Source organism: Periplaneta americana, chromosome 8 (assembly GCF_040183065.1).
Source record: "Periplaneta americana isolate PAMFEO1 chromosome 8, P.americana_PAMFEO1_priV1, whole genome shotgun sequence".
NCBI classification, from domain to species: Eukaryota; Metazoa; Arthropoda; class Insecta; order Blattodea; family Blattidae; genus Periplaneta; species Periplaneta americana.
Window position 1 is genome coordinate 90,972,441 of NC_091124.1, and position 15,338 is coordinate 90,987,778.

A 15,338-nucleotide genomic window follows, 5' to 3' on the forward strand; every position below is an offset into this window, starting at 1 on the left:
AATAAATAAAAAGATATTGGTCACTTCTATTCAGTAAATTTCATAAGTGAGGTCTACGCAATGAACAAACAAGGGTATAGTTTTCAGTATTTAAAAGAAAAGGTTACGAGTTTGAGTGAAGGCATATTAAAAGAGGACATTTTTCAACTCTTCACAAATTCGCAAAATTATGGCTGATTCTTTGTTTGAGGAAAATCTTTCCGTTACAGAAAAAAAGGCATGGCGCGCTTTCAAAGATGTTTGCTCAAATTTCCTTGAAATTTTAAGGCACACAATTATATCGAACTTGGGGAAACCATGTTAAGTGCATATGAGTAAATGGGGCGTAATATGTGTCTCAAAATACACCTTTTACTTTCTCATTTAGATTTCTTTCCTCCTAAGCTTGGAGCGGTAAGATTTCATCAAGAAATATCTGAAATGGAAAGGCGATTTAAAGGAAAATCATCATCCAGTATGCTTACAGACTATTGTTGGTTCCTTGTAAAAGACATTCCAGGGTTTAGTTATAAACGGAAGTCATTCAGAAAATCCTTTTAAATGGTAAGTTCAAATTCCGAGATTTTTCTCATTATACACATGAAATATTTTTATTGTTGTTGTGTTTTTTGTGTTTTAAATTACGTAACATCATTTTTGTTCCAGTACAGATTTTTCAAGTATTGTGAGGCATTTTAAAGCCCTAGTCTGTTGTAGTGAAAAATAAAGAAAAGGGAAACTTTTTCATTAAAAATTCAATTCACTTTCCCCGGAAAATGGTACGTGATGGGGCAATTTGGATTTTAATTTCAGATTTAAGGTATACATATTAGTAATATTCACCTATTTTTATTTCGGAGCAAGACAAAAAGTAAAAATTTGTTGTTCAGTGTTCTATCCTGAGACTACGCCTATGATTTCAGTTGCAACACACTAAATCGTTTAAGAAATAGTGATTTCAGAAAATACATAAACGTCGGAGTCGATTTTATTCTGAATCGTGGAATATGTAACTAAATAAATGAAGAAAGGAATGCACGAACGAATGGACAAATTAACGCATTAATGAACGAGCAAAAGACTTAAACCTATACCCACGGTTCGGTCGTCCAGATTTTCGTACAAATTATTGTAAATTGTGGATCTGTCTTTATATATTACTCGGCCAAGGCCAGTGGAGTCTAGCCCGGAGCCGTGGCGCTACTGCTCCTGCGTTCATAATACCGCATCGCGATAGTTCACATTACGCCCGCGGCTCCACTCGCGTTGGTCGAGTAATAAAGAGTTCGTTAGCACACACAACGACAAATACTTTGACGTGCAACGTCTATTTTTTTCTATTTGTTATTTAACGATGTTATATCAACTACTGGGTTTAGTGTCGATGGACTTTGTGATTGAGAGATGGTAACTGGCGAGATGAGGCAGAGGATGCGCCATATATTACCTGACATTCTTCTTATGGTTGGAGAAAACCAAAGTTATCAATCCAAGCGAGAATCCAACCCACGCCCGTGCGCAACCCCGAATCATCAGGGAAACGCACTACCGCCTAAGTTACGCCGATGGCCTCTGTAACGTCTATATTCGACCTATACTAATATAACCTAACTAGGTACATGTAAAAAACGTAAACTCCATAGAGGTCAGGATTTTTTGAATTCAAGACACAACTCACAATGTTAAACTACAACTAAGAGAAAGAGTCGAGAGACCGACACTCTGTTTACACTACAACAGAAGTAACAATAAAACAAATGAAAGGATCTTGTGGAACGGAAATTGGACTTCGGTTACCATGGAAATGCTTTCCACATATCCGATAAACTGCACAATGTGAACCACTCTATTCCTTTACACAGACTAGGAGACTCCGCATATACACATAATCTACTTGGAAGGATTTATTACAATCCATAAGGGGGTTGCTAATAGCAACTTGCTATATACATGTTTTTAAAAACAATATTATTTAGTTGTGCTTTTACATGAACGCGAAACAGGCGCATGCACAATACATGAGTAACTACAGAAAGTTAATATGAAACTGGTATTACCCACACAAAGATGTACAAATAATAATACAAGATTCTTTACTTGGTTATTTAGCAACGCTCTATCAACTACTATATTATTTAGCGTCGGTGGGACTTGGGATAACGAAATGATATTCGCCATAGATTACCTGACATTCGCATTACGGTTGGGAAAAACCTCGGAAAAACCCAATCAAGTAATCACCTCAAGCGGGAATCGAACCCGCGCCCGAGCGCAACTCTGGATCGGCAGACCTGAGGCAACGAGAAATGTAAACGCAACACACACACAATTGCTTTTAAGGGAAATTTAATTTCTTGTACGGTAGGCCTATGTTAAGTTTACCGGTTACTACTTTACAAATTAAAGTGGGAAACTATCTCTAATTGACTGAAGAAAATGCTTGTACATAGTGCGACAGACGGAGATTTTTTAAAATCACTAATTACATATGTATAAGGCAAAATAAGCTTTTATCATTGTCTGTGTTCACCGAATATTTAATTAAAATTAAAGCGAAGAGTTTGAAAATAATATTTTTTTAATTTAGGTGTCCTTTAACGGAAAATAAGCACATCGTATATCTATTTTTTTCTTTTGAGTTTTAAATGCTATAAAAATGTATTTTTATAACGTGATATAAGCATCATTATTGTTTACGTTCTACAGAATAATCAATTGAAAGAGGAGTATAGAAATATTTCAATCTTTTAAATTTAGTTTGAAATAAGCGTATCTTATTGTCTGCGTTTTCTGAACATTTAATTAAAATTAGGCTCTAGAGTTTATTTCAAATTTTCCAAGATTTTATTTAACATGAAATGAACAGTGTTCATTCTCTGCTTTCTACACAGATTAAACACATAAATTAAACGGTATAAGTTATCAGCTATATTTTTACGCGCTTAAAAACACTGTACGTGGCTACGACCTTCAACTTCCTCGTTCATAACAAGCCAGGTGAAGGGACTGAAGAGCAACACAACCTTATGTGCACTCTCTGCAGAATACACAGCGTTGCGCGATCTCGTAATTCATGCATTTTAAAATGCAAATTTTTCTGGAAAACTATTCAAAATACAGCAAAATGGTATTCGACTTTTTTGTTGCCCTTCACTGAAAGAATCTTCCACCAGAATTAATGACATTACTTACGGTTCATCGTGTGTCAGGTATCCTTAAGATTTTATTTTATAATAATGACGTCTTAGGCCAACACTGTATTCCATGCAGTGTGTAATTTGTTTTCTTTCTAAAGACACAAGAATAAAGAAAGAGAAATAGCAGAAATTAAATATTTCATAACGATAGAGCAACTAGTAATACCTATATTAAAATTATCACGTCTATTCTACACACTAAACGCCAATATTATGTAAACAATTCCCATATAAACGTACCCATCAGATACTATCATACTTGAAAATCTAACCTTACAGTCCACGTCGACAGATCAGGACATAGAAGAGCACTCACCTGCAACAAAAGAAAACAGCAGTTATTAATCTTGAATGAACCGCTGATGCGACGAGATGACTATCATGATAATCATTTCTATTATTATTGCTACTATAGAGTGTTACATACGCTATTAAATCTTTTGATTGCCGACTTTTTAAGTACCAACTTCCGAGATTGTCCGTGTTGATAAATTGGTTCTCAGTCACAAATTTGGAGAATATTTAAAAATCACTTTCTGAATTGTTACATCAAGCAAGAGGAGGAAGCAACCTAGAAACCAGGTAGGTATATTTTAATTAAATCCTTGCCAAGCTTGAAGATTATATCCCAGTTTGTATAAGGAGGCTGCCAGACATTAAAAGTAACTTTTTAAAATTGCCCCGCCATATGGCTTCTCCATCCTTTCCTTGGATATTCAGATTCCCTTCTCCCTTTTGACCGGAAAAATGAGACTGGTTTTTTCAATCTGACATTTTTCATTCTGTGTGTACATGCTACCCAATTCTCTTTACGTTGATATTATTTTTTTGCGTTAATCGAACATATTTATGTTCAATTTATTACAAATATTCCAATTTATCTTTTTTAGTTGGCTATTTTATGATACTTTATCAACTGCTGTGGTTACCTAGCGTCTGAATGAAATGAAGGTGTCAATGCCAGCGAAATGAGTCTGGGGTTCAACGCCAAAAGTTACCCAGCATTTGCTCTTAATGGATTGTGGGGAAAACCCCGGAAAAATCCTCAACCAGATAACTTGTCCCAACCAGGATTTGAACCCGGGCCCGTTCGTTTCACGGTCAGGCAGGCTAACAGTTAGTCCACAGCTATGGATTATACTTCGTATTATGAGAAAGTAAAAAAACAATAAGAAGAAGAAAAAGAAATCATGTGGCAAAAGCAAACAAGATTTCTGGGTGAAAACGATGTTAATTGGAATGAGAGATACACAAACAAAGAAGAATATCTCCCAAACAAACACACACACAATGCATTTTCATGCTGCAGAACCAAGGAGTGACACATCAAGAACGAAAGATATAATGGAAATACCGAGATTAAATTACTCGTAGTTTGTTCGAAGTCTGTCTCTTCAAGGTCGTCACATTTTCACTTGACTTTCAAACTAGAAGAACAAATGGGGTGGCTCCAGTGACGTGAGATCAACAAGATGACCAGCCTCAAGTTTGAAGCACACTTGCGGCTTCTACCTGCGTATGTAGCATTGAAGTTTACACATTTAAAACATATAGGCCTAATGTAAGATTTGAGTGCCAAATATAGTCAATAACTGATTAGGTTTAGATATTAGACATAGGGAATAGAGTAATGAGTATTTATTGAGAAAACAAAACAGCAAAATCGTCAGAGATGAATGATCAATGGACAGTGGATGCGGGATGACTTAAGGAAAAGTGAAGTTGTTTCGTATCGGAGTATATGGCACGTACCGCGTCGTCCGTTTTTTTTGTACCTGGCGACTATAGCTGCGTACAGAACGAAGGAACCTCGGTCCACATTGCAACGCAATGTGTGCAGTTGTGTTATCCTGCTCAAGTATTTAGTACGAGTTGAATAGTGTAGTGATGATCCATTCGTAATGTCGAAGTCAAAACGTTAAATTCGCTTAGAGATACGAAATGCAATTAAGAAGTATGGGAGTGACATTTTGTGTGTTAACGAAGACAATATCGTGTGTAATGTATGTAAAATTGAAATGAAAACCAGAACAACTCAGCCTATAGAGAAACATTGCAACAGTACATCGCACAGGAAATGCGTTGAAATGAAATCTGAGAAATCATCATCATCATCATCATCATCATCATCATCATTGTTTAGTTGTGTGGGTCTAACGACACGTGCAACATGATGCTCAGTACAAATATTCCTCTAAAGAAATTGAGTGATCCCCATTTTAGAGGTTTTCTTAAGAAATTCTCTCGATACAAAAACTGTTTAAGCGATAGGCGAAGACGATTCAGCTTCGACAACTTACGAGAATATATCGTCGTTTACTGCAACGCTGATAATTGCATCAATGATGTCGAGGACTGAACCTTGCAAGGTATGTACTACAGTACGTTATTTTTCTTTTCCTTCTGACTGTATGGAGATACAGTAGCATGTTGACGTCGTCTGTTTACGTTTAAAACCTGTTCAGCCAATGTTCTGAATGAAAAAAAAAAGTAACATATAGTAAATGTGCACTTACATTCAACGATAAGTCATCCCGCATCCACTGTCTAATGATCAAGGTAAATTAAAAGTTGGAAGACCAAAAAGACAATAGAGAAATTTCCTTTAACTGCATCGTAATGAAGAATACGAGCAAAATCACCTTCTGTATTACTGTCTGTAACAAATCAGCAAATCAGACAGCCGCGACTGTACTGTTGTATTTAGCACAAGAATAAAATTCCGCTTCGTGACATTATAAGAGTTGTGAAGGATGTACTAGTTGCTTTTAATCAGCACGATAAAAGCAGAGTGGAATACGTATGTGCATGATTTAGATGCTGTAGCGTATAATAACGCAACAAATTTCAAAACAGAAAGTGCTAAATTACCCCTTGATATTCAGGTCCGTGCAATTCGCCGTGCAGTAGCTTGTCACATAAAGTTCCACATGTGAATTGGCGCGCCAGCTACGTATTATCTCTGCATACATATTTATACATACACATTATTTTCTCTCTTTCTCTACTTCTCTCTCCACCCAAAACGGTTTAAAAATCCATTAACTTCATAGCCAACAGATGTAATATTGCAAATATTGGCTTCACGCTACAAGCAACGCTCGGAGACTGATTTTCTTTCAATAGTTCTTAACGATATAACGATTTTCAATTAGTCTAGTTCACCATAATGAATGAGAATACGCCATGCTTTTAACGATCTTGGGCAACATTATTAAAGAAAACGATTAATAGAAAACTGTGTAATTTAAACTATGTAAAACAACCTTGTCCCTGCACAAGAAGACGCCATACAAGATTTATTAGATGTTCTCCCTATCGCCAATATTAAAAAATGAGTGACATGAAGAGCAGATCCTTTCTCATAATGTATACATTTGACATGTTTCATAAAACTAAACTTCGTCATATTACAAATGGTATTATTCTTTATGTATTAAAATTTAATACATCGTTGTTGTTCCTGCAATAACTCCTATGTGCAAAATATAAAATTTTTCATTAGGAAGAAAAAACACATTTATTCATTCTATGGCAGCCGTACATAGGGGACTGTGAATTCTTACTTTTTCGAAATGAAGAAATATGATTACATATAGGAGATTTTATTATTTGCTCTATCACTATTTAAGTTATTTAATAGAGCAAAAATCTGAAAATCGATAAATACAGTATGTCACATAGAAGTTATTGCAGGAACAACGACAACATATGTACCCTTAATGAGAAGACAAAATTTTCGCCTTCTTTATTGCACATAAAAAACATTTTTATAATCCTACAAAATGTGCGATATTTTATTTCATTATTTTATAATCCGTAGCGCGGCAGTCCCTGGGCGGCCAAGGTCAAATAGCCGATTGGTGACCTCACGTCCACATGCATCAGCAGAGATGAACGATCATCCAACCAATACGGGATATTGTATGGTCACCACAATGATCCCCCCAGTCGTTACAGAGAGTTTACGAAATGGATTTCGCCACTACCGTAGCTCTCCAAATTCATAACCATACCCATACAAAATTTTACGGGAAAATTCCTTTCCGATGAGGACTCGAACCAGCATCCACTCTATAACGCGAGTCCAGGCATTATGCCTCTGACCAGTGTCATGGATACCTTTTGAGTGTCATGGATACCTTGAAGCTCAAATTTCATTTTGGCGGACCCCCGAAATGTTTTCTATAATTTAGGCCAGTAATCGTTTTCGACTCATTAAACGTTTGCATAGTGCGGTAAATTAAACATTCTTAATAAATTGTTAATCACTTCTTCCTTTACTTTTGGCCTGCACTTCCAGGAACAGAACTCATATTTCGTTTCTTAAGAGCGGGTAGAGACACATGTAAGGGATTGGCAACAGTTTCCAGTGACGTGATTGCTTTTGGTAAACAGGGAAAATGAGCAGATATAAATACAAGACTCCCTTCCAACTCATTATTTGTCAGTATGTTTTAAGCTGTCTTAATAGACGCAGGACTATTCGACTCCAACAAATTAACTGCCTCTTTAAGTGCTTGTAGATGATAAGCACAATATAAGACAGCATCGAGCAATGTTCCCCGTGGGTTAACATTGATGTAGGTGAAGTGGCATATTAGGTGCTATTGATTTAAATAACCGAACTCTTCGATGGGCATTTAACAAAAATTTTCTTTATGGAGGCAGGCAATTCAGCGGCCTAGCATGTTCGTATTTCATCTCGGACATTTACACATTTTCTCGACTACGCAGCTGCCAGTTTTCGGGTTCTCGAGAAAAAAATTGTTCAATTCTTATAAATATACCGTATCGGTCTCAAAGTATTGAAACTATTATGCATTTATGACAATGACGAAAACATGCAGTTATATGGAACATATAAGTGTGATTAATAAACTCAAAAATTAAGAATTCTTATAGATAATAATAAATATGCAGTTATATCCTCCACGAAAAAAATCTATATTCAAATGCCTTAACTTCCGGGCCCTACTGAATGAATGAATGAATGAATGAATGAATGAATGAATGAATGAATGAATGAACGAAGAAAAACACCTAAAAGAATACGCGAGTGCATGTCTTTGGAAGGAGATTTTGAGCTCTGAGAAGCAAACAATGTGAGCTCCTAGCCGGTCGGCCATTTGTCTCAGTGTATTTTCGCCGTCCATTTGAACAAACCTAAAAAAAGTTTGTTGTCGTCTAATATAGAGACCCAGTGTCACGCTGGTTGTTTCAGATGAAGAGTCTGTTTGCTTGGCAGTGTCGAATCACATCTTAGGAGGAATTCTGCTCCGGATGATGATGATAATGATGATAAGTGTAAATTGAAACTTTACTTCATTTTAAATGTAATGCTAACTTTAAAATTTAAATTAAATAGGAAACACCTTCCCTAAGATGAAAACACAATCTTCCCGTCTTCATCCACCGCTTATGATCTATCTGGTGAACTTTTGGTTGCATTCTCTCATTCTCAGATAAAATAAATTTACGTACTGTAAATATTTTACATCGGTCTTTACTTATATCCTAAAGCAAACTATACAAGCACTTCAGGTCTTAAAAATCCATCGCTCTCGTTCGGGTTTGAACATGTGAGCTATTCGACTATCGAAGACTAAAAATTGTAACCATGGCTTAATTAACTTTGCAGCTGAATGCTGATTGATGTTTGTATAATTAATGTGCTAGTAATACTTCCTGTACTTTATTAGCAACACATAAATTCAATAAACTCATTATACTAATTACATTTTAATTATTAACCTGGCCTTATTTTCCCCATGCACTGCTAAATACGAATCGTTCCAACTTCACCTTATCACTGAGAAAACATTCAAAACAACTACAAAAAATATTTGTATCACAATTACAGTAGTGCTATAGCTAGAGCGTTTCCTGAGTAGTAGATAGCAGATGCCGCACAGCAGCATGACAATGAGGTGATGACGATAACGATCGTGGAGATATAATTTTGAAATAATTTGGCTTCAGGAAGGGAAAAGGTACGAGAGATGCAAATGCACTGCTGCGAACAATCGGCGAAAGAGAATAATAAACAAGTGTATTGTTCTCGCCAAGCTTAGACGACCTCACTCACACCTCTCTACTGACTAGTGCCCTACCCAGAACATAACAAATCATACGGTGCAAGCCTGTTAGTTATACAGCGTTGTCACATATGACTCTGAATTATTCCAGCCGCTGGGCTGAGGCAAGTAGAATGTTTTTTTTTTTTTTTTTTTTTTTTTTTTAACAGACGTTAGTAGTTGTCTCTTGCGACAAGATAAGCTAACATCTCTACTCGGGCTGAGGCCGTTTATGTTTGGCAACGCTGTTATGAATCAAGTCAGTTATCGGACGCGGCCAACTGCATAACATAAACATCGAGACTTCATCGACTTCTTTCCTCTGAGCTGGGGTCGTCTAAGTTTGGCGAGTACAATATACAGTATTTATGGACTTAGAAAAGGCGTTTGACAGAGTGGATTGGAATAAACTGATGAGGATCCTGAAAAAAAGTTGGTGTGCATTGTAAAGAGAGAAGGCTGTTCAGTAATCTTTATATGAAACAACGAGTCAAAGTCAGAATAGGAGAAAAAATGTTTGAAGAGAGTGAAATAGGGAGAGTAGTTCGACAAAGATGCCCTTTATCACCTCCTCTGTTCAACATCTACTAGGAGGATTTAGTGAAAAACTGTTTTCAGAACATGGGTGGGGCGATAGTAGGAGGAAGAAGAATGAAGTGCATAAAAATTGCTGATGATATGACGTTGTTAGCAAAAGAGGAGACGATACTAAGGGATATGCAGCTTGAACTAAATGACAGATGTAAGCAGTATGGGATAAAGATAAAATATGCAAACAAGACGAAGATCATGGTTATCAGGAGGAAAATAAAGGAGGTAAACGTGCGAATTCTAAATGAGGCAGTAGAACAGGTGGACAGCTTCAAATACTTGGGAAGTACTATAAGCATGAGTTGCTGCCAAGAAGTCAAAAGGAGGATAGCAATGGCAAAGGAAGATTTTTTATAGAAAAAGGAGCATATTCTGCTGACCGCTGGAAAAAGAACTACTATAAGGAAAGACTAGAAGTGCTTTGTCTGGAGTGTTGCATTTTATGTGACCGAAGCATGAACATTACGACGAAGTGAAGAGAAGCAACTTTAAACATTTGAAATGTGTATATGGAGAAGAATGGAGCGTATGAAATGGACAGACAGAATAAGAAATAAAGCTGTGTTGGAAAGAGTGGGTGAAGAAAGAATGATGCTGAAACTGATCAGGAAAAGGAAAAGGAATTAGTTGGGTCATTGGCTGAGAAGAAACTGTCTACTGAAGGATTCACTGGAAGGAATTGTGAGCGGGAGAAAAGTTCGGGGCAGAAGAAGATAGCAGATGACTAGAAAGTGTGGCTTGCTTGAACTTGGATGTTACAAACTCGCAATTGAGAAGCTCATTTTCAAAATATCTCTTGTCCACCTGATAACGAAAATAAGTTTCCTGTGTTCATGCATTCTTCAACCATAACTCTACATAAAACTGTTATGATTTGGCCTCAGAGCGCCATCTAAATCACTAAAATCTTGCTTCAAAAGTGACTATTGGAATCAAATTGACTCTTACCCATAGCAAAATTGCGACAAAATATTAGTTTCAGCTTTGGAATCAAAGAGTCTCATCCTCCCATTTGATTCTAAATGTGCCCAACCTCTTTTGTTTCATAATGTCTCTTGCCTAGCTGATACGTTTTGTGTGATTTATCACAAAGTTTGGGAATGGACAAGGGTCGTTTTGAAAATAAGCTCCTCAATTTGTACACTAAACTTTTGTCCAGTAACATCATGTGATAATGAACTATCTTTTTCAGCATTAAAAATATCCTTGTAGATAATAAAGTGTGAATACAACAAATAACCTTTAAAATTTGTTGTTTTTGTAATCAGAAAAAGGTTTAAAAAAAGTAAATAGTATACACACTGAACATTAGTCAAACAAAAAGAAACATTATATACCTACTTAACATATGTTTCACAATTTATTTCTTTACAAAGATAGTAAAACCTACAAAAATTGGATTTTGCATACTTCTTGTTTTATTAAACATATTTCAGACTTTGTGAACATAAGTTCTGGGTCTAATTACGACTATTCTATCCTGCTATAGTACACCTACCATGCGAAGAAATAAGGCAGTAATACTTTCAAGCCACTAGGCGCAAAAATAGCAGAGAACAAAATTTAATCTTTTAATTTTTTTTAAGTCTATTGTCCGAAGACAGGTCTGAACCCCACAAGTGTTACCACAAAGCAACATTTATGAGGCAACTAGGCAAGGAGATAATGGGGTAGAGTGGCCAGTTCCTTTCCCCCTCCATTGCATGTATCACCGACTAGCTACATGTTACACTAATCAAACTGCAGATGCATACAAACAATTGTTCTTCCTCTGACACATACTGTATCGTCAAGAGAGATGTATTGCCTCATAATAGAGGTACATATCAGCCAGAACCTCAATCAAAGGATCTTTTAAATTATATGCTTTCAAAATGTTATCAAAAAGAAATAATACAAATACGTTTAAATAGCTTACATGTGGATGACAGCAGTAATTACGGCGAAGATTAATATGATTTGCTATGGAATTTCTTTAGAGTACATAATTCAACTGCAGTATCAAATGGCTGTCATCTTCGAGTGTATCAAAGTACGCATCTCTAATTTTATCACTTTCGTGGTTAGAACTAATGGATCAGAGTTCAAATGATAACCGTAAAACATTTTTGATTTAGGCAACTAAGCTACACTGTGTGAAAAGCTAAATATAATATGATTTGCGCAACCATTTTTAGGAAAGCAGTTTGATGCGTCAATCACGAGTATTGGTGATGGATGTGTACTTTTATAGGATATACATTCTAAGCGTGGTTCACAGTGATGATAAAAATCATGTAACGCATTTCAAAAGACTGTTCCAGAATAATGAGAAACGTTCATCAATGTAAATAAATTCTTCATTTTTCTATATACACTTTTAACACATATTTTAGGATGTGCTATTATGCATCAAAATAAAAACAAATGTCTAATGAACATGGGTCCTACAACACACACTTCATGAGATCGGAACACTTCTTCATAGGAGGTGCTCATGTGACGTTCATTCATGGCGATGCATTCCTCTGTCCTTCGGCATAAGGAATCACGCACTCTTTGAAATTGACCTGGTTGTTCTTGATAACCTAAAGTCTAGAGGATTTAGATTTGGGGAACGAGTAGGCCAAGGTGTGGGGCCTCTCCAATCAATCCAGTGGTCCTGAAATATCAGCGTCCATTGCGGAAAAAATGTGCTGGTGTGCCATCATGCATGAACCACATCTGTAGTCTTTGCTGACATGGCACATACTCCAGCAAGGTAGGCAATACATTAATTAGAAAGTCCTGATAACAAGCCCCAGTTAATCTCTGTTGTAACACATATGGCCCTTAATCTATCGCCAAGAACGCCTGCCTATACGTTGATTCAGAATCGGTGCTGATGCCTTGTTTCTTCAACTCACACATGCTGATTACGAAAATTCACAACACCATCTCTGCTGAACCCCGCTCATATCCGTAACCAGACTTTTGTTTTCAGTGTTCCTTGCGACGTAAAAGTATTCCATGCTAGGGGTGTCAACTACGGTATGATTATCTGGTAGCCTGCCGTATTGTAGGGCAGAAAAATGCATTGCCATAAATGGACGTCACATTGAGCACCTCCTATGAACAAGTGTTCAGATCTCAGAAAGTATGTGTTGTAGGACCCATGTTTATTAGACTTTTTTTCTTGTTTTGGTGCATTCTATTACCTCCTAAATATTGGATACTTTTTTTAACACCCTGTATATCACGGATTGAATTTGCAACTTCTTGACTGTGTTAATATTTAGGATATACCTGGCGACTAGTTTCGAAGTCTTGATCTTCATTGTCCAAAGTCTAGTGGAGATCGCGTGCTATCTTCTGATTTCCTGTTGTGATGGGGTGTGTTCATGATTGTGTTGAAAAGGGTGTGTATTTTGAAATTGAGTCGAGTGTTCAGGATGTAAACCCACATCACAACCTGAATACTCAACTCAATTTCAAAACATATACCCTTTTCGACACAATCATGAACATACCCCACAACAACATGAAATCAGAAAATAGCGTGGGATCTCCACTAGGCTTTGGACAATGAAGAACAAGACTTGGAAACCAGTGGCCAGGTAAATCCTAAATATTAACACAGTACAGAAGTTTGAAATTTAATCAGTGATAAATAAATTATTGTTACGAAGGTAACATAAGTATCCTTATTACATATATTTTGAATATTCCGAAACAATTCAGTTCCTCATGTTAGGTCTATTAGTTACATTGTTGTCTACGTTACATGTCCACATTCTTACACTATACTTACATTAATTGGTCTGTCATTATTAACAGATTACATTATTTAATTTGTCTTTAATGAACACAATTATGTACATATTCAACTTTCAACCAGTTTGTATTTCTTCCTGAAGCCTGACTCGGCACCTCGAAGGGTGAGTTGGGATTGTGGAGTTTTGGTGGAATGGTAATGACGATGAAGAAAAAGATGAAAACAAACGGGAAACTTCGGGAAAATTCTCTTACTACCCGGTTTGTCCATCACAAATTCCATTATGACCGAGACGGAAATCGAATCCTAGTTGGCACGGTGAAGGCAGAGATGCTAACCATTGGGACATGGGCGATTTATATTCGATATGTTACCTCGTTCGACAGGCACACACAAGCTACACACTTCCGAATACGCGCACAAACTCGAAAATTCACGTGAAACACTATTTATAGGAGAACAGAATGAGGAAAGAAAGAAATTATTAAAGAGAATTAAAGGAAGAGGCAATACTTAATATAACAAACATAGAAGAAAATTAACTTCATGTGTACAGAATGAACAGTAAAGCCTTGGTTTTTCTGAACCAACCCATGAGAGATGCGAGGCCCACCTCGCACAAATCCGGACTACACGAGAAATAGTGAGTAGTTTCTATAACTGCGAGATGGGAGATCTGCGTACCTCGCAGTAATAGAAACCACTCACTATCTCTCGTGTAGGCGGGCCTCGCACCTCGCACGTCGCATGCGTCGGTTCAGAAAAATCAAGGCTTAAAGGAGTTTATTCTTTAAGATATTTCAAAGTAAATTAATTTTATGCAAATCTGGCTGTCAGGCATAACATCCTCGTGAAGCAGACTTTAATAATTTCAAAGGAAAAATTGTTCCGGGGCCGGAAATCGATCCGGGTCTTTCGGCTGAGCGCGCCAACGCTCTACCGACTGAGCTACCCAGAAACTGCACCCAACACTCCGGCACGATTTTTCCCTTGAAATTATTCAAGTCTACTTCACAAGGAATTATACCTGAAAACCAGATGTGCACACAGAAAGCCATAATTATTCGTCACACAAGAGTTTGTTTGCACTCAGAGTTGGGTTTCTGGTGTCTTGTCAGCCCACTTGAAGTGTAGATATAAACGGGAAAATTGGAACGGTGTCGGGTGCAGTTCCTGGGTAACTCAGTCGGTAGAGCGATGGCGCGCTCAGTCAAAGGTCCCGGGATCGATACCCGGACCTGGAACAATTTTCCCCTTGAAATTATTTAAATCAATTTTGCTCGTTTTTGCTTCATTTTGGAGATAAAAATTATTTTATATGAAACATTTCACAGCATGTTTTGGTGAAGCCATTGATTTAATTCCCAATATACTCAGTCAATTTAAAAGAGCAATGTATTATGATATATGATTTTAAGAATTTTAGTTTTGTCCTTTAAACGTGCAGAAATTTGAGCCGAACAAAATGTACCATTGTAAAATTCCTTTGCAGAACGAAAAGCTATATTTCTTCGGATAAAATTTCTGCACATTTGAAGGACAAAACTAAAATTCTTTCAATCATTAATTATCGTGATACACTGCTCTCTTGAATTGACTAAGTATATTGGGAATTAAATCAGTGGCTTTCCCAAAACACGCTATGAATTGTTTCATATAAACCAATTTTTATCTCCAAAAGAAAGCAAAAACGAGTAAAATTGTATTAAACATTTTTGTTTGAATATCTCAAAGAATAACCCTCTGAAATTACTTACGGTT